This window comes from Magnolia sinica, chromosome 4 (genome assembly GCF_029962835.1).
Source record: "Magnolia sinica isolate HGM2019 chromosome 4, MsV1, whole genome shotgun sequence".
Lineage (NCBI taxonomy): Eukaryota > Viridiplantae > Streptophyta > Magnoliopsida > Magnoliales > Magnoliaceae > Magnolia > Magnolia sinica.
The window spans coordinates 11724044-11752042 of NC_080576.1; the positions used below are offsets into that span (position 1 = coordinate 11724044).

The following is a 27999-nucleotide window of genomic DNA, read 5'->3' on the forward strand; positions in this document are numbered from 1 at the left end:
AGTCGTTAGAATATTTTGATGTTATATTTGATGAAATTGAAGGTTGTTCGATGCCATCAAAGTCCCATTGAAGGTGCCATCGAACTATTGCGCAGAGTTACGCAAAGTTGCATATCCGCTGGATTTGTTTCCGATTCCGATTGCAATTCTCCTAGAGGCTATAAATATGGGTGTAATCGAGATTAGGGTGTATTTAAGAGTTTTATAATTCATTCTTAGGGTTTTCAAGGACTTGTAAGGAGATATTTGAGGCTTGTTCGAACAGGTATTCTCTCTATCTCTTATAATTTCTGCTTTCATAGTAATATATGTTGCTTTGTGCCATGGTTTTTACCTGTAATGATTTTTTCACATTAAATTCGGAGTCTTTGTGATTGGGATTGATTGTGCGATTGAAATACTTTGCTCTTGATTCATCCCTATGTGCTTCCATAGTCCCCTAACAATTTTAACTATTTCAGGCTATGAATATTTTGAAGATGACGGATGCTACTAATAGTACTCGGAGCTTTGGATGTGATTGGTTGCTCATGATATTTCATCTTGCACAGAATTAGTTTACATCTTTTAGAATTCTGGATGTAATAAAGCTGTAGACTTGAATTATATTTCTCTTAATTTGAATTAAGTTAAAATGATTTTGGATTGAGGTAGTAGCATAGTGCAAAATTATTTATATTAGCATGTGGTTTGAATTTTAATTTTGTGCAATATGGTGTGAGTAAATGAAATGAATATTTTTTAGTAATACTTTATACTTTTTATACAGAATAAGAGTATGAAATTCGGGCATGGATACTCCATCCGGGTACGTCTGGGGTGTGACAGCCCATCAAATATATACGTGGACCTCTATGTTTGAATGGTCCAAAGGCATCCATATTCTGTGCATGAAGGGTCCAAAACCGCCTGTTTGGTTGTGAAAGGCCACAATCGAAGACTTTAAAAACAGTATAAAACGTTGATAACAAGACGTGATTGTATCATGCATACGCATGCATAGTTGTTGCCGTACGCATGGAACAAAAACTAGCCTCACGTTGAACAAATCGCCTTCTGATCTATAAAATGTGACCTCACAACACACCTACATCTGCACCATAAGCCTTTCAACCATGGTTTCTATTACATTCCTTGTGTCGGTCATCATCGTCCTTGGCGGTAGCACTTATGCTGAGACAGATTTCGACCCGTTACTACATTATGTGAGAACGAAACATACCCAGGTTGGTGCACCCCATGCATCGTCCTGGGCTAGTTTCCAATCGAATGGAAGGACATTGCATTCTCCCGTATATGTGGGTGGTCAAGATGGGATGATGGAAGCCGACAAGATCGATGCATTCCCGGGCCAGCCTGCTGGGGTGAACTTCAATCAGTACTCTGGCTATGTGACTGTGGACCCTACAAATGGACGGGCACTCTTCTATTACTTTGTTGAGTCACCTGATGACTCTTCTACTAAACCTTTAGTACTGTGGCTCAATGGAGGTAAGTGCACTGTCATGGTTTAAGACTCGGTGACTCTGACTCGGGCTGACTCGATTGTATCATAATCAACATTGGTGTTGATCATAAGAGGTTAATTTTGCTAGCCCCACGTGCACCTTTCTCCACATGCAGCAAACGTGTCGACCTGGCAAGTGCATGGGGCATCTGAGGTTTGCATAAGGTGGTCCCGCTGTCAATATGACCATATTAGAAAAACCAGTTCGGTCCAGTCATCGGAGACACAAATATGAACCATTGGATTTTTTTAAAACTGTCTATTCTTTTTGCTTAGGTGTGGCCCACCTAATGAGCAGACCAGTCTGACCTCTGCCTATGATCATCTTCAAAATTGGGGCCCATCTTATGCAGAGCTCAGATGTCATGGCATTCTCTCTCTCTCTCTCTCTCTCTCTCTCTCTCTCTCTCTCTCTCTCTCTCTCTCTTATTAGTCATGATGGTTGCGGTGGTGATCGCCACTATCTATTCTCTACCATCAGGACCACCTATGGAATGAAGACTCAGTGACACGGACAACTCACTTGGTACTAAGTCTTGCTGGGTCGAGTTGGCATATTCTCAATGCTGACTCGTATTATTGAATGGAATCGACTGAATCTTACTAAACTCGGGCGAGTTGCATCCGACTCAGGCGAGTTGGCAATCCATGCAACTATTAATTATGGCGTGATAGGGGACGCGGATTCCTGCGAAAGCCTTTCGCAGGAAGTTCCTGCGCACGGATGGTCGGTGGGGCCTACTGCAACGTATGTGAGAAATCCATTCCGTCCATCCGTTTTGAGAACTAAATTTAGAATTGCAATCGAAAATTAGTTGGATACAAAACTCAAGTGGGTCACACGAGAGGGAAAATTGGGGAAAGAAATTCCTACCGTTGAGACCTTCCTAGGCTCCACCTTGATGTTTATATGCTATCCAAACCGTTTATAAAGTCATTCCTAATGCTATGAAGTGAAACTACAAAAAATATAGCCTGATACAAAAGTTGTATGGCCATGAGAATGCTTCAACGGTTCTTACTGAATGTCCACTGTTTCCTCTCGTGTGGCCCATTTAAGTGTTGGATACACTTAATTTTCGTCTTAATTTGAGTTCTAAATTAGGATGGACGGGGTGGATTTCTCATAGAAATCCAGGTGGGCCCCACCCGGCATCCTTGCGCAGGAAATCCGCGTACGCGGGATAGAGCCATAGAGGTAATTTGATTGGCCGTAGATATGATTAAATGATAGAGGTATGTTGGTGGGCCATGGTTGTATGATAAAGGTATGTTGATGGACAGGACCTGGTTGCTCTTCGCTTGGAGGTGGCGCAATGATGGAACTGGGACCCTTCAAAGTCAACAGCGACGGGAAGACTCTTCGTGCAAATGACTATGCATGGAATAAAGGTCAGTACATATCATATCCCACAAATTACGGATATACCCCTTATGGTCTTAAAAATTAAAAAAAAAATCATAACAAGGAAGGGAGAAGTAGTAAACAAGGGTTCGGTCTCTGTTGGGCCCACCGCAGATTAACCATGACCCAAAATTCTTCCAGATTGGTAGATCCTAACCACAAATCTTGGTCCTCTTTCTAATTAAAATGCTGGGACAAGATCAGATTGTTAAAACGACTCCTCTATACAGTAATCAGGAATGTCGATCTGGTGAGACATCATGTGGAAGGTTTACATGAAAGTAAAAAAGAAGAAAAAAAGGAATTAGACTATGTTAGCTGTCCGATCAGTGAGAAGAGACACCTAACATGAAGACTGTCCCTACCAAACCAATGCCCATCCAAGTGCTAGCCCCCCAGATCAAACAATTGTCTGTTCAGAGGTTTGGTGGGCCCATACTCTCTAGAATTTCTTACTGGTTGAGATTCATTCTGAGGATAAACAAATCCCTGGCCACAATATCATCCTATCCTCATTTGTCCTCATTAATAAAACATCTTACTAGAAGAAAACATGGGCTGTCAACCCGCCGGCCGGCTCAGGCTGGTTCCGTTCTGCAGCGTAAAAGCCCTGGAATTGATCACCGCTACGGGCCCACGATGGGCTAAAAGAACAGGCTTGATCCCAGCCGTAATAATTATACATGGCCCATGATGGGTCTAAAGAAAATGGCCCATTCTCTGCCCATAATAATTATTCGCAACTTGAGCTCGAGCACGGTCACCCACTTTTGTGCAAGAACTGGACTGTTCATTAGAGGTGGGCAAGTCAGACCGAGTTAGGTCTGATCTAATTTGATCTGGTTTTGAAATAGGCCTGACCCGAACTTGACCCGACTCGGTACAGAGTCAGCGTAACTGACTCGATCCGAGTCCCGTTCTGGCCTGGAGTAATCCGGACCAAGTCTGACCCTGTCACAAGTACCGAGTCGGGTCTAGTTAGCACCGAGTCAGGTCAGGTGCAGCGGGAACCCACTGGCTGAAATCACAACTCAAAACCAAATTCACTTGCCAGAATTACAGCCTCTCCATTGGTTACACGGCGGCATCGGATTTGAAACATCATATCTGAGTTTTTGTAACACATACACACACACAAGTCGAGTTTCGGATCGAGTCGAGTCAATACTGAGTTGGATTTTGGGTCGAGTCCAGTTACTGGGTGACTAGAATTCAACTCGGTTTGAGTTTGGATTGGACAAAGTCAATTGACTCCCACTCGGTTCAGATTGAGTCAGATGAGTCGAGTTTGCCATATCGAGTCGTCCTGTGCCCTGCTCTATTATTCATTGAGTGTGTGCCGCCATGTGTGATATATGACAAAAATGCCCTTGAACCGTAAATGGGCTGGGACAGGCCAGGCCAATGGGCTCTTAGACACAGCCCAAGTAATTAACAAAACATGCTTAAATTTTAGGCCGAGGTGTAGCCCACAGGCCTCATATTTCATTCCAAGCCTTTCCCGGACACCCAATGGGCCACTACAGCCCATTGACAGTCATAAAGAAAATCAAGCCATTGATTGAAGCTGAATTTTCTGGCAGAGGCGAATATCCTCTTCCTTGAATCACCAGCGGGTGTGGGATTTTCTTACTCGAATACTACAACTGACTACGATTTAAGCGGGGATAAGAGAACAGCTGAAGATTCATACACATTCCTAGTGAACTGGCTGGAAAGATTTCCTCAATACAAGACCAGAGATTTCTTCATTACAGGAGAGAGCTATGCAGGCCACTACATTCCTCAACTCGCTCAAACCATCCTTGGATACAACAAGGTCAATAATCAAACGGTCATCAACCTACGTGGAATTGCGGTAACTGATCGTCACCATCCATTATTTTGATTAAACATTGATTATAAGAACTGGGTTTCCATGCTTTTGTGCAAGTGTTTGCATGGTCTCGTCGTCCTTCTTAACTGAATCGACTTGTCGTAGAAAGATCAAATGCTACACAAAACACGTTTTGAATGTGTACACATGAATACTTAATGTATGTGGTGTGTATACACGTAAGTTCATATATATATGGACATGTATAGATGTAAGTATCTTATATACCGTTGGAACCATAACATGAATAATCTATGATGCTTTTAGATTGGCAACGGATGGATCGACGATGAAACTAACATGATGGGAATGTTTGAATTTTTCTGGACGCACGCACTCACATCTGATGAAATCCATGATGGAATTACCCAAAACTGCAATTTTTCTTCGGAGGTGAATACGACGGAAGCATGTGATGAGGCTGTCGGACAACTCTGGGCAGATTTCAGGGGCATTGACATCTACAACATCTATGCTCCCTTATGCACTGACTCCTCAAGCCCCCGCCCTGTAAGTGTCCTTCTTTAGGCTTTACTTGGGATGCACCATTGAATTGAATTCCAGTACTAGTACTCAGCTCTGTTTGGATGCTCGACTGAACTGAATTGCAATCCATAAAAACTCATTATAAAGGAAATGTCCAAGGTGAGGGCAGTGCCATTTTGATCTGTGGTGGGGATGAAGCCTCTAATTGCAATTCCACGCGTTTCAAGTCGACTTGAAATGATGGAGAGTGCAATTCAATCCAATCAAACATTCAAATGGGGCCAATGTCATAATTCCCTTCATTAGCATTTGTGTTAAGGATCTGGCAAAATGGCAATTATCTTACATTCAGATTGGATTTGAATGAAATGTAGGAATATTTCCAGTTCTAATCTTTCAGGAAAAAAAATAATAATAAAAAACACTATTTCCAGTGCTACTTCCACTTCACGAATTCTGAGCTGGTGTTATTGCAATTTGGTAAATTGCATATCCAAATGCCTCCTTATTCTCAAATAAAAACTTAGAACAACAACTAAGAATGTCCTTCAGTTTATTCTTCATCCATTTCCACCATTGATCGTCAGTAAAAAAAACAGGATTTGGAGTTGGATCCTTGCTCACGTAAGTACATTGAAGCTTATCTGAATCTCCCTGAAGTGCAGAAGTCTCTCCACGCAAATGTCACCGGGCTTCCATATCCATGGGTACGCTGCAGGTATCACCATTTTTCTTTTTTTTACCCCAATGTCATTTCTGTTAATATTTGGATGCTTATGTGCTAATTTAAATTACATCTGGTTTCTACTCTGGATGAAAAACAGTAGGATTCGTGGTCTGTGGACAGACTGGCAAACTACGCTACTGCCGACCATTCAAGAGCTGATGGCCAGTGATTTAAGAGTGTGGATTTACAGGCATGTTGTTTTAACAAATTAAAAAACTACCCACATTGCTTATCCTTTGAACATTCTAGTTAAGGGTGGTTGCAACAAATTTTAAGAAATTTTGAACAAAAATAGTATGATCACAAAATATTCATGAAATTTCATTATATTTGGTGCAACCAAATGCTCCCTAAGACAGTCATTATGTGTTTATCCATCTTAAATCATTGAATGTATGGTGCAGTGGAGACATTGATGGAATTGTACCAGTGACAGCCACTCGCTACGCAATAAACAAACTCAATACATCGGTGCAGACTCCTTGGTATCCTTGGTACACCCAAGAGGAGGTAAGGACATCTCACGTCTACGGTGACAGTTTTAGGTGTGTTTGGATGCTCAATCAAAATGAATTGCAATAACTCAAGCTAATCAAGAGGAACTGACCAATGTGGCACTGGCCCCATTTATGCCACCAAAACCTTTAAGATTGTTTGGAACCCAACTTGAAATGGATAGAATTGCAACGTGGGGTTCCATCATCACTGTGAATTAGAACGGTGCCATGCCAAGTTTGGCAATTCACTCTTTATTTATCACAAATCAATACAATTGAGCATCCAAACTAACTACACGGCTTGATAATTGGGTGCTGACAATCATTTTGTGGTCTGTGAAGGTTGGCGGGTACGTCGTCGAATATCAGCAGTTGACGTTCGTGACCGTAAGGGGTTCTGGCCATTATGTTCCAAGTTATCAGCCAGCAAGGGCACTGACTATGTTCTCATCCTTTCTACAAGGGAAGCTTCCACCTAGAAACTAGGGTTGATTGATGTAGGACCAAATCTAGGGCTATGATTTTGATAATGAAATGGGTCATAGAACTCATCATGCAATGTTCCTTTCACATTTCATATGAAACATCATCACCCCATTTTGTTGCCTGGAAAGGAATGAAATAATAATAAAAGAAATCTTGTTTCACATAGATTGAATGCTAACCTGAAAAGGTAAAACAAGAACCACCGCAGTGCTTCTTGGTGGTTTGCATATTGTATTTATATATAATATTCTGTACAATATGACAGCTAGATGATTTACAATAGAGTCAGACTATGCATCTATGCTACAGTTTATAATCAAGGGATTTCCTAGAATCATGGAATTGTGATATGGTTAGATTGGCAGAATTATTGGAGGCGTAATTGCTGGAGCCTTCCATGACCGTAATATAACCTATTACAAGTGGATGGTGAAATTATTGGCCTACCTTTACATATAATCATCGCTGACTCAATACCACCAGCTTAGAATCAAGGTGGTCCAGTATTGGGTGGGCCACACAGTATAAGTTAAATATACACCACTGTCCACTGATCATATTTAATAGCCACTGCTTTTTTACATAGATTTGTGGTCCACTATATATGATGAATGAGCCAACTTGTTCTGTTTTGTTTTTGTTTTTGGTTTTTTGTTTTTATTTTTTTTATATTTTTTATATTTTTTTGTTATGGCATTTTCATTGTATGCAACATGTGTCACAATTCATCTTTTATCTGCCAAATTTTTTAATGATGAGAATTGAATTGTTGATGCAAATGAAAAATGAGGAATTTCTTTGCCACGAATTCTTAGTATTTGAGCCCGATGGCAGATGGGAATGCATCTTTTCATATCTTTCTTTTAATATACTTCTTTAAATGGATAGTACTGTCTTCTTTGGCATTAGTTAGAGATAAAAAGCAAAATTAGCATGTCTAATCCCAAGCCAAGAAAGACTCAAAAGAGCTAGAGCTCGCCATCGTTGGTACTTGGGAACTTCATGGCCGGCTCCACCAACCATAGCCGATGTTAGTCCGTCGTAGACCACCTGATATCACCACACCTGGAGCATTTAAACAGGCTCACTAAGTCAGTGATGTCGATTGTAATGATGGTATTGGCACCAATTACTTGATTTAAGCTCCTTTTGATTTCACTTGGACTGTAACAATCCACACAATTACAAAATGCGAGTGGCGTTCAGTGATATCAACATGAAAATTACCTCCCCTGTGTCATCGGTCTAAGGTTGCCATGAGACAAAAAATAAGACAGATCCATATCTCAGGCGAACCACACTGCAGGAAACAGTGGTGATTGAATGTCTACAATTAAAAACATTAAAAACTTTTTGGGGCCACTAAAACGTTTATTAACCATCAAACCTGTTGATTATGTCACACGGACCTGGATGAAGGAAAATATAAATACCAGCTTTATCAAAAACTTTTGTGACCCTCAGAAAGTTTTTAACAGTAGGTGTTCGACCTCCTAACTGGGATTTGAATCTGCCTCATTTTTTTGTCTCGTAACCTAAAATGATTGGATAAGGTGGATAAAACATGTACATCATGATGGGTCCACAGAGCACTGACAAGTAGGGTCTGTATGCAATCCGCGCCAGAGGAAGCGAATTTTTGTACAATAATTGTTTTAAGTATCTAAGCAACAAAACGCTCTGCATGTCTAGTCTGATGATCATGTGACATCCACTCTATTCATTAATTTCTCCGAATAAAGTCATGAGGTGAGCCAAAATTCGGGCCAATCTAAAATCCACACCACATGGACAGTTAGAGTTGGGATGATGACGACCACCATTAAAATATTTTTGAGCCCACTGATATTTATATGCCACCTCTTTGGGGCCCACAGTAATGTTTACAGATTCTCCCGTGGGGACACATTTTAGCTAGTGACACCAACACCAGCCAACTAGCTTCTGTCAAAGCTCTGTGGGCCCAAAAAAAAAACAAGAAAAAAACATTGTTGACTGTCCTCCATCATGACCCGCCTTAACACCAGCTGGCTGGTGTTTGCGTCCCTCCAGCAGGCTACACATGCACGGAGGGAATTGTACGGTTAGAGATGGGTTTGAATAGTGACCCCAATACCAGTTAGCCAACGTACAACTTGCTGGTGACTTATGATTTCGGGCATGTGGAGCTCATGGTTCTGGACCGTTGATACCCTGGCCTCACCGTAGATGGTGAATATGCCGGAGAATCTTCAAACCGTTGCCGTATATTCTTCTCTATTGGGAATTTACGTTTGGATACACCGAAAATATAAAAATAAATCGAAAAATATTTCACTAGGCTAAATCACATATAAAATATGTTGTCTTTAAAGCGTGATTCGCCCTCTTATCAACTGTTGATGGGTTATAGGCGAATTGCTTCCAGGATAAGACAAGCCTTATCTGGATCCAGCGTACAGCAATCACGATAGGTCCACTGTGGAACAATTTTAACGTAGTAGATTCCTTCTGGTAGACTCAGACGGTGGAAATGTTCTAAGTATTTTAATATGGAGCTATGGATCGTATCTGATTTGATGGGAGAGATGGTGTGTTGAGATGATGAAATCGGACTAGAATGGTCCAGTTTATATAGGCATCACGTATAGTACCATTGCAGTGTGGTATTCAATGGTCTAAAACGTTTGAAAAACGTTTCTGGCTGTTGTCTATTAATCCCATACATTTCTGGTCGTCAGATCAGAAGATCTGACCATTAGATCATCCTGGCCCATCCGTTTTTAGACTGTTGTGGCTTTCAAGGTAGGCATTCGTTTTTTAAGATCCGACCGTTCTCAGTCACCTATAAAAACTGAAATCTAACAGATACTGAATTCAAGAGTCATAAATTGCCAACATCACATATCTTGAAATTCTAAGTGCCCTAGACGGCTCTTAAAATCACTTCGAATTTACAAGAAATTCCATAAAAATTAAAAATTTTTACAATTTTTGCTCAAGACTAAGAAAACACTGATTAGGAAACTTAATCTCTCACCCTCAACCTAAAATCTACATTGTCCTCAATGTAAAAGAAATAAGCATGCAATGCACATGGGACAACGAAAGTACAAAAGGAGTGATGGAAAGATAGTACCTGGACGAAAGAATCAAGAGGCTTTCCAAAGATATCTATGTAAGAGCGGGTCAGCATAAGAGAGAAACCAACAGAAGTAAAATAAAATTAACAAAAATAAAATCCTTCCTACACCACTTTCGCAGGTGCTCTCGATTGCATTTAGCGTATGTAACAAGCCTTTAAACTCCTAGGTTGCCCCTAGTGGACGAGTTGTAGTCTCGTGAGGGTTTGCAGCAATGTTACTCACAAACATTGAACTAACTAACTAGGAAAATGAAATGGAATGAAAAGTTGGATTGGCTCCCATGAGCGCTAAGTTTAACATCTATCTTAAAGTAGCATAAAGGAAACTATCTTAGTACTATGAAAACAGGAAAAAACTACTCGATCATACCGCAAGGTTCCTCTTCCGGCTAATATCTCGATAAGTTTCTTAGTAAGTTCCTCAACAGGATCATCCAAAAGCCCTTTTTGCAATAGGCTTGGACGCTCTGGAGCATGACTTTCCTGAGAAACTTATGTACCTCATAAGAAATTTTCCATTGAATTGCTTAAGGTATCCAGAGTATATACGATTCACCTGTGACAGAAGAAATTTCAACGTTAGTATCCCATGGTGAATCAAAGACTACAAGTAAATAAAGTTTAGAAAACTTCTTAAGAAGTGATGTAGTCTCAACACATTCCGAAGTTCCAAACTTCGGTTCAATTTTCAGCTCCTCTTCCTTTACTGGTAGACGTTTAGGATCAAGGGAAGAAGGGGCTTCAGAATAAGGGTTCTCTCGGTCAGTGATGACTACCGAGATGTCGTCTTGCAAGGCATCCACTTTATCTTTTGACATGGGATCGTTTGAATCTGCAAAGTATGCCAAGCAATCATCCAAAGTGTTGGGAAGTTCAGCTGAGTGTGACTTATTTTTCACATTGTAGCTCGCGATGATCTGCCTAAGGAAACCATCATCCTTGAAAGTAGCCAGATGTACACTTTCTTCCTCCAGTCCTGTACAGACAGATTGAAAATCAATAGGGTAAGCATCGATGTGATCACTTTGTTCATTGAGACTACTCAATCGAGGCGTTGAATTTTTAAACGTGTACAGCTCAGATGGTGGCCTCAATTGAGTGGTTTCAAATTTCAGGGTCGTAACGAGCAACTCGTCCTTCTCCTAAATCACATCATCATTTGATTCAGAGGCGTGGTCCAAACATGTTTCACAAGAGTTAGAAGGGTCGGTTATAAGGAGTTCATCCTCTACCTTTAAATCAGACATGTCAAGTGAGGGGAGGGACTCATTATGACCGACCACTTTGTGTACATCTTGATCATTGACATGGACCAAACTTGAGATAGATTCCAGGGGAACTGTGGCTGCACATTCAGGATCGCCGTCCCAATATTCATCATATTCTAGTTCAGTGCAGTGCACATTTGGGATAAGATTGCCTTCCTCACCTTCTATTCCTAAATTTGGTTAAGGTTCAAATAAACTAACCTTTACCTCATCATTGAAATCTGTGTATCATCATCACTATATTTAAAAGACACCCATGTATCTTTACCATTCCTTTGAACAGTCATCGAGATCTTCTCATCAGGAGATTGAACCGCATGCTCTTTAATGGAATCCAACTCCTCATTCCAAATTCCAGATTCCTTCAAAAGTGAGTGAGGATCACTTTCCTCGAATTGTATTTTTGGATTGGGTTGTGGTTAGAATGAGAAAGCTTCCTCTATCCTTTCGAGGCGCGAAGTGAGTGTTTCCATTGCTTTTCTAATTTCCGCAAGACAAGCCATGCCATGTTGAAGTGAATCCTCTTGGGTCATTTCTGGTTGAATTTCAAAGGTATGGGATCCAAGGAAATTATTATAACATGTTGATGGTTCATTTACCCAATTTTGATGTTCCCACCGATTATAGTCATACTGATCATAGGTGGGAGAATCTGTTGGTTGGTAATACTTATTATCACTCATGATATAATCACGCATTGTTTTCTTTTTATCAGATGGGTGATAATAACTCTCACAACCATAATTATGATAACTCCAACACTCACGTACTGCTTTGTTAATCCGTGAGGTGTAATTGTTCTCCTGCATATAATTACGTAAGGACTTCTTAGCCGGTGGATTTTTATATTCTGATCGGTTCTCACTGATAGTTTCAGAAAAGTTTTGAGGCATAGGTTGATTTATATGTTCATCATCCCAAAATAGGTTATTCTTCTCAGCATACTGACGTTCCTACTCGTGCATATACATGATGAAACCCTTAATCTGAATTTAATCCTGAGAAAAACAGAAGAAAAGATCCTACAGCAATGTGTAAAGTAAGAGGAGGAGAAGTTAGAAAGAAGGTACCAAATGAGAAGTTCATATGTTAAGATCCTGTAAAAGAAAACAAAAGAGATTAGTTTCTAAAATAAAAAGTCTAAAGTTAGAAAGTTCCTACAATTGAAATAGAAAGTTAGTTTCTAAAAAGGAAAGTTCCCTAAACCCAGAAGCTAAGTTAGTTTCTAAAAAGAAGACCTAGAATTAGAAAGTTTCTAAAATAGAAAATCTAAGCTTAAAAATAAAATAAATGAAAGATGAGTTAGTTTCTAAAATTAGAAAGAATTTCTAAAAAGAGAAATAACTAACCTAGTTTCTAAAAACAAAAGATGAAAGTTTCTAAAAATAAACTAGTTCCTAAAAATAGAAAAATACTAGAAAATAGAAAATTTTCAAAACTCAAACCCTAATTCTAAAAATAGAAAAAGTAGAGGAATTAGAAAAGGATTACCAGTTTAGAAGTTATTTCAGGATCCTACAAAATAGGAAAACAGGTTAGTTGTAAAAATAAAATAATAGTTTTTAAAAATAAAATAAAATAAAAACCTTTAACCTAAAGTTAGTAAAATCTTAATCTTAACCCAATTCTAAAACTAATTAATTTCAGAAAAACGTAACCGTCAATCCCCGGCAACGGTGCTAAAAACTTTGTTCACTCCCCAAGTATAGGGTTGTGATGTAGTAATAAACTCGGTGAGACCGAGGTCGAATCCCAAGGGACTGATACCTGTACGTTATCTGAAACTAAGTAGAAGGAGAACTAGATTAAGATGAAATCTAAATTGAATGATTTTTTGAGGAATAATAGTGAAATAGTAATCTCAAACTTAAGGAATTCAGAGATAAGAAACTAGGGATTCAGAGGATCCACTTGTAGAGATCAGGGAGATCTTATGCTTGCTTCAAAAATCATGAAAATTAAACTGAACGTTCTCTGATATAATTTTAAAGAGATGAAAGGTATATGAATTAGAATGGATTCCATCACCAAACCATGCCCAGGAGACAAAGTCAACAAAAGAATTAAACTAATTACCAACCAATCAGATAATTATGAAGGTTAGGAAGGGTACCGTCCATCCAACCATGCCCAGGAGACAATGGCGAACAACAGGGCTTCCTGACATCATAATCAAAATAAGGAAAAAGAAATACTCAAAGCCATTGCAAAGCCATTGTAATTTCAGTCACAACAGGCCATTAAAAACTAAAAATATTCCCATAATTAAATCAAAAATCCCTTCAATCTAAACAAAAGGCACCTGCATAAATTCTCCCATCAAACTACAAGCTTCACCTCTTAGCCCTAGCTAAGAGGTTCAGCCAGGCATGAATGGCTGGTTCTCTTAAAAATAAAATAAACCAATAAAAATAATAAGAAAAAGAAAAAAGGGACGAACTCCACTTCTCTCTCTCTCTCGCAATCGTCCAGGCCCAAACCGCCTTTCTCCTCCTCCAACGACCCCCCTTGCTCTTGCTCTCTCCCAATTTTATAGCTGCTAGGGGCCGTGGAGAGATGTTTCCTTTTCTCTTCAAGTCGGTGGAAAACCGGAACGTGTATAATCATAGTTTACGCACTCCTCTTGCGCTGAGATATTGGTGGGGCCCACTTCAGCTGACGTTTCTGGAAATCCACTCCGTCCATTGTCTTATCCTCGAAATTTCAGTCAGGAAAGTGTATTTTTGATCTTCTATTGATGAGGCCCGCAGAGCTTTTTACTTCACTGTTGGTTGTCTTGTTTATATGGTTTAAAATCGATCTTCATTACATTCTGCCATTCTGCCACCTAGGTTTGGGTGAGAGGATCCTTGGGTTCCTAATGGATGGTTCAAATTGGACCTTTGGTGCGTGATGGTGGGCCACAAGGGTTGATCACAACTCCCTGTTGCGAAACAGAGCCTTCGCCATGCGTCTTCTGTCGTGGTTGTTGGGGCCATGATCGATACATACGGAGAAATCCATTCCGTCCATTCGACTCCTTGTGGAAAACCATTCTGGAATGGATTATTTTGGCTCATATTAATGTGGCCCATAGGATTTCGTTCGCTACCGTCTATCCTACGATTTACGGTGAAGATTGCCTGAGTGCATACATGGGACCAAGAAGAAAGCTAGGGAGGGTTTTTCCCCACCTCAGGAGGGTATGGACGGTCCTGATCATTGGTGTGATGGACGTTGTAGACCCACAAGGATCACACAGAGAGCCCTTGTTCGTCCGTTCGCAGCAACTGAGAAGGAAATTGCTGTTTTTTTTTAAGAAGAGATGGGTCCAAGGCCGGTGCATATGAGAACACTTGTACACGGTGCCCACATCATGCAAGGTGGGGTCCTCTGTGATGTTTATGAGCAATCCAATCCATCCATTCATTTAGTCTCCCCAGTTAAGGCGTTGACCCCAAATTTGAGGCAGTTTCAGATATCAGGTGGGCCCAAAATCGACAGTTTATGGGCTGATCTGTCCATTGGGCCACTTCTACAATGATCTGATGGCTGAAATTTGATATGTACGGTTAATTTATGGCCCTTAAACCATGTATGAAGTTTCGAGTCGAACGGATATTGAAAACCCTGTAATCTTGCATTCTGTACGTCTTTCGGGCCACTTGAGCTTCAGTTTCTCAATTTCTCGGATCTCTGACCTGTAAATCCTCGATCTTGGTCCCATGGAATCTCGTCCAATGCCTTGGTGATTTTAGAGCGTTAAATCCATGCTTTTAGTGGCCTTTTTCAATCCACACTCCTAGATTCACCTTGCGTCACAAACACGATTAAAATAAACGATTAAGCAGTGTCATGTTCGTAAATCCATGTAGTAATTGGTGTCTAATATGCAATATTCGACCCGCAACAAAAACCCAGGCTCATTTCAGATCCACACCGCCTTAAGGCTTTGACCAAATTCATCACACCGTCTCGCGCTGGTTCGCGTAAGGTCGCAAGGGAGCAACCACTCTAGCGCCACTATAGGCACACCGCCCGTGCCCGTGCCCGTGCTCGAGCCCGAGCGCGCGCACGTGCGTGTATATGTTCCAGTGCGTACGCAACCCGTGTTTCATTTCCTCCAAAAACTCCAAGTAAGAATACTCTTCACAAGTCTACATATAAACTACAAAAGTTTTTTTCTCATTTCCGATGTGGGACACACCGCACTTTTTAATTCAAAAAATTCAAAATATTTTGGGGGGAAAATCTTGAAAATTTGAAAATTTTGAATTTGAATTTTTATTAATTTTAAAAACCATTGATATTCAACATTCTCTCCACCGTGAATGTGAAGGATACATTTCAAAAGTGGGGTATCTTCAAAGTACGAGATATTCCCGAGTTATCCCCCATCTGCCATGAAGGCCTACCTACCAATGGTTTGGATCATCCAACAGTGGGCCACTCATGTTCAAAATCCGACTCATAAGTGAAGTGTACATTTTTAAGGACATGTATCATAAAGGTTCCTGAATTATCCTAATATGTAATTAAATCATAATATGGGAATTAAATCAAACCCGTCACGGGCTAGGCTTGGACTTCATTTAAGAACCCGGCCCATAGAGGCCTGTTTAGGATTTCAAGGGCAACTCTGCCTCGTATCGACGACAGGACATCGTTAATGAGTAACCCATATGTTGCACAAAAGTGGATGGCCGGGCTTGGGCATGGGCTTCGGCAAGTCTCATGCCTAGGTTTTAACTGCGGGCCACGCGTGGATAGACCTCGACAAAGCCTAAGCCCAGTCTCTGTGAATGCTCCTAATCCAGCCGTTGATCAAGTGGGCTACATATGCACAAAGAAATAGAAGATTTTAAAAAATGGAACCAGCGGTCTACATGCAATATACATGTCTTAACTAACGGAGGATTGTAATGGCATACTTGTTGGATAGAAATGAAGTCAGTCGGGTCAGGCTCAATGGTACCCTTGTTTTCCACCGCGAGCATGAGGTATTCATCACCCAATACGAGATGCTGTGGACAGGTGGGGCAAGGAATCTAGATGGTACATCTAATTAGATACCTGTAGCTGGTGGGCCGGATCCTATACATATGTACGAGCTGTAATATCCACCCCATCTATCAGGTGCATCATGATCAAAAAAGAAAAAAGAAAAAGAAAAAGAAATCAGTCTGATTCAACACTCAGGTGGCCGACCCCATAAAATTATACATAAAAATTTCTAAATTCACGTCATATGGCCCACTTGGGTTTTAGAATATTGCGAGTTTTGGTTAATTCTTTTATCCTGAAGAGGCAAAGCAGATGAATGGATTTGATGGCATAAAAACACAATGTGCCCCATTCCAACCTTTTCATGTAGTGTGGTCTAGCTGAGTCGTGAATTGTCATGATTTTTGGAATCCAAGGTGAACATGACGCAGAATTCCTAATGGACGGGGCGGATCTCATGAAAGTTTCCCGTGTTGCTCTCGAGGTGCTAGGTATACACAAGTGCGACTCAAATATAAAACGGGGAAGAATATCGATTATAGTACATTATTTTGGACAATATCTCAACCAAAGGCTACAGGTCTGCCTGGGAAGAGCGGACAAGATAAGGGAAATGATAAAGAGAAATGCTTTCTCATAATACTATAAGTTACAATCATCACTTGGACAGTCCATTCGATTGATCTCAACTGTCCACCAAATTCAGAACACATTTCATAGGCTATCATAAAAACATTACTGTTATGTTGATTCAATCCGCCATCAATCTTAATTTCTACCATTCGATTCTTAGATGGCCCTAATGGATAAATAGATCAAATTGTCGATTTGAAAAATCCACATACTTACCAAATCCCCAACAAAATTCCATCTTTCAAAGAATCAATTTACTTTTTGACTTTACAAGAACATATGGAGCTCAGCGTGTCTTGAAGCATGGAAAATATATAGAACATTTTTTTTCCTAATGTAATTACTTGTATTCAGTACCAAGTCATTCATTGCTCAATCATAACTATTCATGATACTGTTCATCTTACCATTGATTAATTTTCTTTAATCCTCTTTAAATGGCTACTATAATTTGATTTATTTGCATGCCATACTGATTGTCATCCATATTAGGGCCCAGTTAATGGACAATCCAAATTGACACAAACTACCATGTGAGCAGATGGGTCTATGGTGTAGGTTGGGTTGACTCGATTTAATATGTAATTACTAAATAAATAAGGATATTTAAATAATAACACCTATTTAAAATATTGTTATGAATATAAAAAGTTGTCATACATTTTCAAAGATAAAGTTCATGATTTGGTGTTAGAGTTACTTAAGTTTGAATCTCTCCCTCCACACTTGATTTTTTTAAAGGGCCCCAAAACGGGGTACAATTGTATGGCCGTCTGGACCATCCAAATCGATGGACCACCTCTTGATAATCATCAATCATAGTTTAAAACCCAAAAATTTGACTTGATATCCAGCAGGTTGGTTGGAGACCAAGACTCTAACTCGACTCAATTCAATATTTAAAAATTAAACTAAGTAATAGATATTTAGAGTAAATATGAATATAAAAATTGGTTAAATTAAACACAGATGAGGTACTTGGCTTCTTGGTGGAGCAAAACTCAGACCAATCTGCTCATTAGATATGCCATAATCATACATTAAGACCATCCGATGTCCATTGCTAGCTGGCCTAATTAGAGGAAAAGTTGTGTTAGAATGACGAATGATTACTTGTGATTTTAAATCCAATACTTGTCTTATTTTAATTGATGTGTTTGGCTTCTATTTAGTAACATTTGTAAAGCTTCTAACTCGGGATTGATGTGATCCTATTAAGTTGTCAACTCACGGTGTTTTCATTGATTGATGTTTTAAATTTGTAAATCAACAGGTTTGTCGATGACAAGTTCGATACCATTGAGCAGACTTTGATGTCATCGAATGTTGCTCGATGTCATTGAAAAAAATCAAAATTTCCTACGTTGGTTGCTGGACACTCTGGGTGTCCTGCCCGATGCTATTGAGGTAGGGTTCGATGCCATCGAAGCAAGTTCGATGACATTGAAGTCCCATTAAAGTGCCGTTGAGAAAATTCAGAAAATCTATGTTTAGTTGCTTGAACGTTTTGGTGTTATGTTCAATAACATCGAAGGTTGTTCGATATCATCGAAGTCCCATCGATGGTTCTATCAAACTATCGTGCAGAATTACGTAGAGTTGCATATTTGTGGGATTTATTTTCAATTCTTATTGCAATTCTCCTAGAGGCTATAAATATGAGTGTAGTCGAGATTAGGGTGTATTTAAAAGCTTTCTAATCCGTTCTTAGGATTTTCAAGAGCTTATAAGGGGAGATTCGAGGCTTGTTAGAATTGGATATTCTCTTTATCTCTTGTAATTTCTGCTTTCATAGTGATATTTGTTGTTTTGTGCCGTAATTTTTTCTTGTAATGATTTTTCCACGTTAAATTTGAAGTCTTTGTGATTGGGCTTGATTGTGCGATTGGAATACTTTACTTGATTAATGTTTGTGTGTTTCTGTAGTCTCTCAACAATTTTAACTATTTCAGGCTATGAATATTTTGAAGATGACAGATGCTATTATTAGTACTCGGAGCATCGGATGCGATTAGTTGCACATGATATTTCATCATATATAAAATTAGTTTAAATCTTTTAGAATTATGAATGTAATAAAGCATTAGACTTGAATTACAGTTCTCTTGACTCGAGTTAAGTTAAATAATTATGGGTTGAGGTGGTAGTAGACCTAGAATTATTTATATCAGTAGGTGGTTTGGATTTTAATTTTGTGTAACATGGTGTGAGTAAATAAAATGAATTTTTCTTAATGATACTTTATAATTTTTATATATATAAAGGGTCTGGAATTCGGCCGGAATACTCCATTCGGATATGTCTGTGAACCTCTATATTTGAATGATCCAAAGGCATCCATATTGTGTGAAGGGTCCAAAACCGCCGATTAGATTGTGAAAGGCCACATTCGAAGACTTAAAAAAGTAAAACGTTGATAACAAGACGTGATTGTATCATGCATAGGCATGCACGTTGTTGCCGTATGGAACAAAAACTAGGCCTCACGTTGAGCAAATCGCCTTCTGATCTATAAAACGTGACCCCATATATCACACCTACATCATCTGCACCATAACCCTTCCAACCATGGCGTCTTTTACATTCCTTGTGTCGGTCATCATCGCCGCATGCCATGTCGTCCTTGGCGGTAGCACTCACGCCGAGAGAGATTTCGACCCGTTACTACATTATGTGAGAACGAAACATACCCAGGTTGGTGCACCCCATGCATCGTCCTGGGCTAGTTTCGAATCAGATGGAAGGACATTGCATTCTCCCGTGTATGTGGGTGGTCAAGATGGGAAGATGGAAGCCGACAAGATCGATGCATTGCCAGGGCAGCCTGCTGGGGTGAACTTAAATCACTACTCTGGCTACGTGACTGTGGACCCTACAAATGGACGGGCACTCTTCTATTACTTTGTTGAGTCATCTGATGGCCCATCTACTAAACCTTTAGTACTGTGGCTCAATGGAGGTAAGGTCACTGTCATGGTTTAAGACTCGGTGACTCGGGCTGACTCCATTGGGGCTGAGTCAAGCTGAGCCTCTCTATCTTTTGTATTAACTCATGATGCTGAACTGGATTGGAATCGACTGAGTCTGAGTCAACTCGGACGAGTTGCATCGGACTTGATTGAGTGACTGTTATGATGAACCTGGTCATGGCCCAGGACATGTACATGGTCATCATGTTAATGTTTTGATTGTCATCATCAACATTGGTGTTGATCATAAGTTGGTTTTGCTAGCCCCACCCACATGCAGCAAACGTGTCGAGCTGGCAAGTGCATGGGGTATCTGAGGCTTGCATAAGGTGGTCCCGCTGTCGATATGACCATATTAAGAAACCAGTTCGGTCCAGTCATCGGAGGTACAAACATGTTGGTCGAATATAAACCATTTGATTTAAAAAAAAAAAAAAAAAAACTGTCTATTCTTTTTGCTTGGGTGTGGCCCATCTAATGAGCAGACCAGTCTGACCTCTGCCTATGATCATCTTCAAAATTGGGGCCCATCTTATGCAGAGCTCAGATGTCATGGCTTTTTCATTCTCTCTCTCTATCTTAGTAGTCATGATGGTTGTGGTGGTGATCGCCACTATCTATTCTCTACCATCAGGACCACCCATGGAATGAAGACTCAGTGACACGGACTGACTCACTTGGTCCTGAGTTAAGTCTTGCTCTGTCGAGTTGGTATATTCTGAATGCTGACTCGTATTGTTGAATCGGATGGAACTCGACTGAATCTGAGTAAACTCAGGCGAGTTGGCAATCCATGCAACTATTAATCATGGTGTGATATAGCCTTGGAGGTAATTTGATCATGGTCCATAAATATGATTGAATGATAGAGGTACGTTGGTGGGCGATGATTGTATGATAGAGATATGTTGATGGACAGGACCTGGTTGCTCTTCGTTTGGAATTGGCGCAATGATGGAACTGGGACCCTTCAGAGTCAACAGCGACGGGAAGTCTCTTCGTGCAAATGACTATGCATGGAATAAAGGTAAGTCCATATTCCACAAATTACGGATATTTAAAAAAATAAAAATAAATCATAACAAGGTAGGGAGAAATGGTAAACAAGGGCTCGCTCTCTGTTGGTCCCACCGCAATGCTCCAAAATTCTTCCAGATTGGGAGATCCTAACCACAAATCTTGGTCCTCTTTCTAGTTAAAATGTTGGGACAAGATCAGATTGTTAAAACGACTCCTTTATACAGTAATCAGAACTGTCAATCTGGTGGGACATGATCATGTGGATGGGTTACAGGAAAGTAAATAAAAAGAAAAAAGAAAATAGAAGAGAAGAAAGTAATTAGACTATGTTAACCGTCCGATCAGTGAGAAGGGATACCTAACATGAAGACTATCCTTACCAAACCAACGCCCATCCAAATGCTAGCCCGCCGAATCAAACAATTGTCATAGTCTCTGTTCAGAGGTTTGGTGGGGCCATACTAGGTAGAATTTCTTACAATCACAGATTCACAATCCATCTTAACATTTCTTACTGGTTGAGATTCATTCTGAGGATAAACTAATCCCTGGCCACATCATTTTATCCTCATTTGTCCTCATTAATAAAACATCTTACTAGAAGAAAGCAAGGGCCGTCAACCGGCCGAGCTTAGGCTGGGTCCGTCCTGCAGGGTAAAAGCCCTAGAATTGATCACCATTGCGGGCCCACGATGGGCGAAAATAATTGGCTTGATCCCAGCCGTAATAATTATACATGGCCCGTGATGGGCCTAAAGAAATGGCCCACTCTCCACCCATAATAATTATACACAACTTGAGCCCCAGTGTTGTCACCCACTTTGACTGTTCATTAGAGCTGCGCATCAAGTTGAATCATGAGTTAAGGCTGACCCGACTTGATCCGGTTTTGAAATAGGCCTGACCCGAACTCGACCCAACTCGGTACCGAGTCCACCATGCCTAATCCGATCTGAGTCCGAGTCTGGCATCCGGACTCAGTCCGACCTCATAAGTACCGAGTCAGGTCGAGTCGGCACCAAGTCCGGTCAGGTGTGGCAGGTATCCACGGCTGAAATCACAACTCAAAACCAGATTCACTTGCCAAAATTACAGCCTCTCCATTGGCTACACGGCATCTCAGATCTGAAACGTCGCATCTTTTATATATATATATATATATATATATATATATATATATATATATATATATATATATATATATATATATATATATAAGTTACTTATAAATTATAATTGAGTGTGGGTCATTCGTGTTGAAGGCATAGGAAATTTCAATGCCGTCAGGTCTCATTGATCCACTCCATTTGCGATAACTCAAGCTACTAAGATATGCTAGATTTCTCTCTCCCAAATCGATGGCATGCTACACAACATGACTTTTAAAGGAGTAGTTGTTCTATATTTTAGCTTGTTTGTTTAGAAAAAATAAAGTTTTTTTTTTTTTTTTTAACGGTAAATAACTACACATAATTAATAAAATCATAGGTACAAAAAATAAGACCTATATTGAAATATGATAACAAAAATATTAGCATGTATCCACCAGACCAACCTGACCAACCCCTCTAACCCAACCAACCCCGCTTGGGTTGGGCTTGGGTTAAGAATTCCCAGCCCAAGGTTGGGTTGGGTTGGGTTAGGGTTGAGGTATAGGAATCTTGGGTTGGGCTAGGGTTAAGCACCAACCTGACATAACCCGCCCGACTTTCAGCCCTAATATATATATATATATATATATATATATATATATATATATATATATATATATATATATATATATATATATATATATATATATATATATATATATATATATATAGTATGATATATGATTTCAGGTCGAGTCGAGTCGAGTTACTGGGTGACTCGAACTCGACTTGGTTTGAGTTCGGATTGGACGAAATCAACTCGATTCGGATCGACTCACCCACTCGGTTTGGATTGAGTCGGACGAGTCGAGTCGACCCATGTCCAGCTCTACTGTTCATTGAGTGTGTGCCGCCAAGCATGATATATGACAAAAATGCCTTTGAACCGTAAATGGGCTGGGCCAGGCCAGGCCAATGGGCTCTTAGACACAGCCCAAGCCTGACCTGATTAATAAACATTCTTAAATTTTAGGCCCAGGTGTAGCCCACAGTCCTCATATTTCATTCCAAGCCTTTACCGGACACACAATAGGCCACTACAGCCCATTGTCAGTCCTAAAGAAAATCAAGCCATTGATTGAAGCTGAATTTTCCGGCAGAGGCGAATCTCCTCTTCCTTGAATCACCGGCGGGTGTGGGATTTTCTTACTCGAATACTACAACTGACTACGATTTAAGCGGAGATAAGAGAACAGCTGAAGATTCATACACATTCCTAGTGAACTGGCTGGAAAGATTTCCTCAATACAAGACCAGAGATTTCTTCATTACAGGAGAGAGCTATGCAGGCCACTACATTCCTCAACTCGCTCAAACCATCCTTGGATACAACAAGGTCACCAATCAAACGGTCATCAACCTACGTGGAATTGCGGTAACTGATCGTCACCATCCATTATTTTGATTAAACATTGATTATAAGAACTGGGTTTCCATGCTTTTGTGCAAGTGTTTGCATGGTCTCGTCGGTCTTCTTAACTGAATCGACTTGTCGTAGAAAGATCAAATGCTACACAAAACATGTTTTGAATGTGTACACATGAATACTTAATGTATGTGGTGTGTATACACGTAAGTTCATATATATATGGACATGTATAGATGTAAGTATCTTATATACGGTTGGAACCATAACATGAATAATCTATGATGCTTTTAGATTGGCAACGGATGGATCGACGATGAAACTAACATGAAGGGAATGTTCGAATTTTTCTGGACGCACGCGCTCACTTCCGATGAAATCCATGATGGAATTACCCAAAACTGCAATTTTTCTTCGGAGGTGAATACGACGGAAGCATGTGATGAGGCTGTCGGACAACTCTGGGCAGATTTTGGGGGCATTGACATCTACAACATCTATGCTCCCTTATGCACTGACTCCTCAAGCCCCCGCCCTGTAAGTGTCCTTCTTTAGGCTTTACTTGGGATGCACCATTGAATTGAATTCCAGTACTAGTACTCAGCTCTGTTTGGATGCTCGACTGAACTGAATTGCAATCCATAAAACTCATCATAAAGGAAATGTCCAAGGTGGGGGCAGTGCCATTTTGATCTGTGGTGGGGATGAAGCCTCTAATTGCAATTCCACGCATTTCAAGTTGACTTGAAATGATGGAGAGTGCAATTCAATCCAATCAAACATCCAAATGAGGCCAATATCATAATTCCCTTCATTAGAGTTTGTGTTAATTATCTGGCACCAATGGCAATTATCTTACATTCAGACTGGATTTGAATCAAATGTAACAATATTTCAAGCGCTAATCTTTCGGGGGGAAAAACAAACAAAAAAAAAAAAAAAACACACACACAATATTTCCAGTGCCACTTCCTCTTCACGAATTCTGAGCAGGTGTTATTGCAATTTGGTAAATTGCATATCCAAACGCCTCTTTATTCTCAAATAAAAACTTAGAACAACAACTAAGAATGTCCTTCAGTTCATTCTTTATCCATTTCGGCCATTGATCGTCCGTCAAAAACAGGATTTGGAGTTCGATCCTTGCTCAAGTTCGTACATTGAAGCTTATCTGAATCTCCCTGAAGTGCAGAAGTCTCTCCACGCAAATGTCACCGGGCTTCCATATCCATGGATACGCTGCAGGTATCACCATTTCTTTTTAACCCCCGCAGTCTCATTTCTGTTAATATTTGGATCCTTATGTGCTACTTTAGATCACATCTGGTTTCTACTCTGGATGAAAAACAGCCCTGCTATTCATCATCTGTGGACAGACTGGCAAACTACGCTACTTCCAATCATTCAAGAGCTGATGGCCAGTGATTTAAGAGTGTGGATTTACAGGCATGTTGTTTTAACAAATCACAAAACTACCCACATTGCTGATCCTTTGAACATTCTAGTTAAGGGTGTGTTTGGTTGCACCAAATTTCAAGAAATTTTGAACAAAATTAGACTGATCACAAAATATTCATGAAATTTCATTATATCTGGTGCAACCGAACACTTCCTAAGATAGTCATTATGTGTTTATCCATCTTAAATCATTGAATGTATGGTGCAGTGGAGACATTGATGGAATTGTACCAGTGACTGCCACTCGCTACGCAATAAACAATCTCAATACATCGGTACAGACTCCTTGGTATCCTTGGTACACCCAAGAGGAGGTAAGGACATCTCAAGTCTTCAGTGACAGTTTTGGGTGTGTTTGGATGCTCAATCAAAATGAATTGCAATAACTCAAGCTGATAAAGAGTTACTGACCAATGTGGCACTAGGCCCCATTTCTGCCACCAAAACCTTTAAGGTTGTTTGGAACCCAACTTGAAATGCATAGAATTGCAACTTGGGGTTCGATCATCACTATGAATTAGAATGGTGCCATGCCCAGTTTGGCAATTCACTCTTTATCTATGGCAATTCAATACAATTGAGCATCCAAACGTGCCATTAACTACATGGCTTGATAATTGGGTGCTGACAATCATTTTGTGATCTGCGAAGGTTGGCGGGTATGTTGTCGAATATCAGCAGTTGACGTTCGTGACTATAAGGGGTTCTGGCCATTATGTTCCAAGTTATCAGCCAGCAAGGGCACTGACTATGTTCTCATCCTTTCTACAAGGGAAGCTTCCACCTAGAAACTAGGTTTGATTGATGTAGAACCAAATCTAGGGCTATGATTTTGATCAGGAAATGGGTCATACAACTCATCATGCAATGTTCTTTTCACATTTCATATGAAACATCATCACCTCATTTTGTTGCCTGGAAAGGAATGAAATAATAATAAAAGAAATCTTGTTTCACATAGATTGAATGCTAACTTATTACAAGTGGATGGTGAAATTATTGGCCCACCCTTAACATATATTCATCGTAGACTCAATACCACCAGCTTAGAATCAAGGTGGTCCAGTCATTGGGTGGGCCACACATTATAAGTTAAATAGACCACTGATCATATTTTAATAGCCACTGCTTTCTTCATACATGTGTGGCCCACTATGATGAATGGGCCAGCTTGTTTTTTATTTTTTTTGTCACAACCTCTCTATTATGTGCAACATGTGCCACAAATCACCTTTTATTTGCCAATCTTTTTAGTGATGAGAATTGAATTGTTGATGCAAATAAAAATGGGGGATCTCTGTCACAAATTCTTAGTATTAGACCCAGATGGCAAATAGGAATGCATCCTTTCACATCTTTCTGTTAATATACTTCTCTAAATGGATAGTACCGTCTTCTTTGGTATGTAGTTAGAGAGAGAGAGAGAGAGAGAGAGAGAGAGAGAGATATAAATTAGCATGTCTAATCCCAAGCCAAGAAAGACTTAAAAAAGAGCCAAAACTCGCCCTGGTTGGTTTAAGAACCCGACCCATAGAGGCCCATCTAGGATTTCAAGGGCATCTCTGCCACATATGGACGACGGGACACTGTTAATAAGCAACCCATATGTTGAACAAAAGTGGATGGCCGGGCTTGGGTTGGGCTTAGGCCAGTATCATGCCTAGGTTTTAATTGCGAGACATGCTTGGATGGACCTCGACACAGCCCGAGCCCAGTCTAGTGACAGACCTAGTCATCACTTGCCTTCAAACCGGATCTGGTCTGAGTGCGTCTGTATCTGATCGTCACCCAAGACTCCTCCGAGTCTTAAAACAAGACTCCTCCGAGTCTTAAAACCATGCTAGGATGTCTGTACCTAACCCGCTAGGCTGTCGACTAGGTCTAGACCAGCCGAAGGCCCAAGCATACAACAACATGCTCAAGACAGTCACCAGAAAATTTATCGGGCCTGGTACCAAAGTTGATGATCTCTCTGTGAATGCTCCTAATCTAGCCGTTGATCAAGTAGGCTACCTATGCACAAAGAAATAGAGGATTTAGAAAAAAAATTTAAAAAAAAATGGAACTTTGGTACCAAGAAATAGCCGTTGATCAAGTAGGCTACCTATGCACAAAGAAATAGAGGATTTCGAAAATAAAAAATAAAAATGGAACCAGCGGTCTACATGTAATATAAATGTCTCAACTAATGGAGGATTGTAATGGCATGCTTGTAGGATAGAAATGAAGTCAGTCGGGTCAGGCCCAAAAATTGATCGGGTCTCAAAAACATGGAAAAGAGAACATTCTTTTCCTAATATTATTAGTTGTATTCAATAGTAGTTCTTTCATTGTACTACTATACCTTCCCTGTATATCATCGTAATATAAAGAGTACCTAGGTCTACCCATTTACATAAGAGTCAATTCTATATCCAAACATCTATGACAGTAGCAGTCACCATCGTAGCTATTCATGATACATTGTCCAGGAGAGGTAGATAGATGGGGCTACTAGTTGCTCCATCAAGACCCTATCTTTATTGCGAGCCACAGTCTTCACAGATATCACTTTTTATTCACTTCAAAAACTTAGTGTTGACCATTGATTAATTTTCTTTAACCCTGTTTAAATGGCTACTATAATGCGATTTATTTGCATGCCAAACTGATTTTCATCCATATTAGGGCCCACTAGATGGACAATCCAATTTGACACAAACTACCGCGTAAGAAGATGGTTCTTTGGTGTTTCATTTCTTCTACCACTACAGTTTCATGACTTGACTCGACTCAATGTCTAGCCAGTTGGGTAGATTTGACTTAATATTTAATTACTTAATAAATAAGGATATTTAAAATAATAACACCCATTTAAATTGGTATGAATATAAAAAGTCGGCATATATTTCCAAAGATAAAGTTCATGAGTTGGTGTTAGATTTACTCGAGTTTGAATTTCTCCCTCCACAATCGTATGGCAGTCCGGACTGAATGCGCCATCCATCTGATAGTCGTCAGTCATAGTTTAAAACCCAAAAATTTGACTCAATATCCAACAGGT

The 27999-nt window shown here is 40.0% G+C and overlaps 1 pseudogene; it reads left to right on the plus strand.

The window, feature by feature from the left end:
* The first annotated feature begins 1316 nt into the window (after window positions 1–1316).
* Window positions 1317–26029, plus strand: LOC131244023 (serine carboxypeptidase 1-like; annotated as a pseudogene).
* Window positions 26030–27999: the final 1970 nt, after the last annotated feature.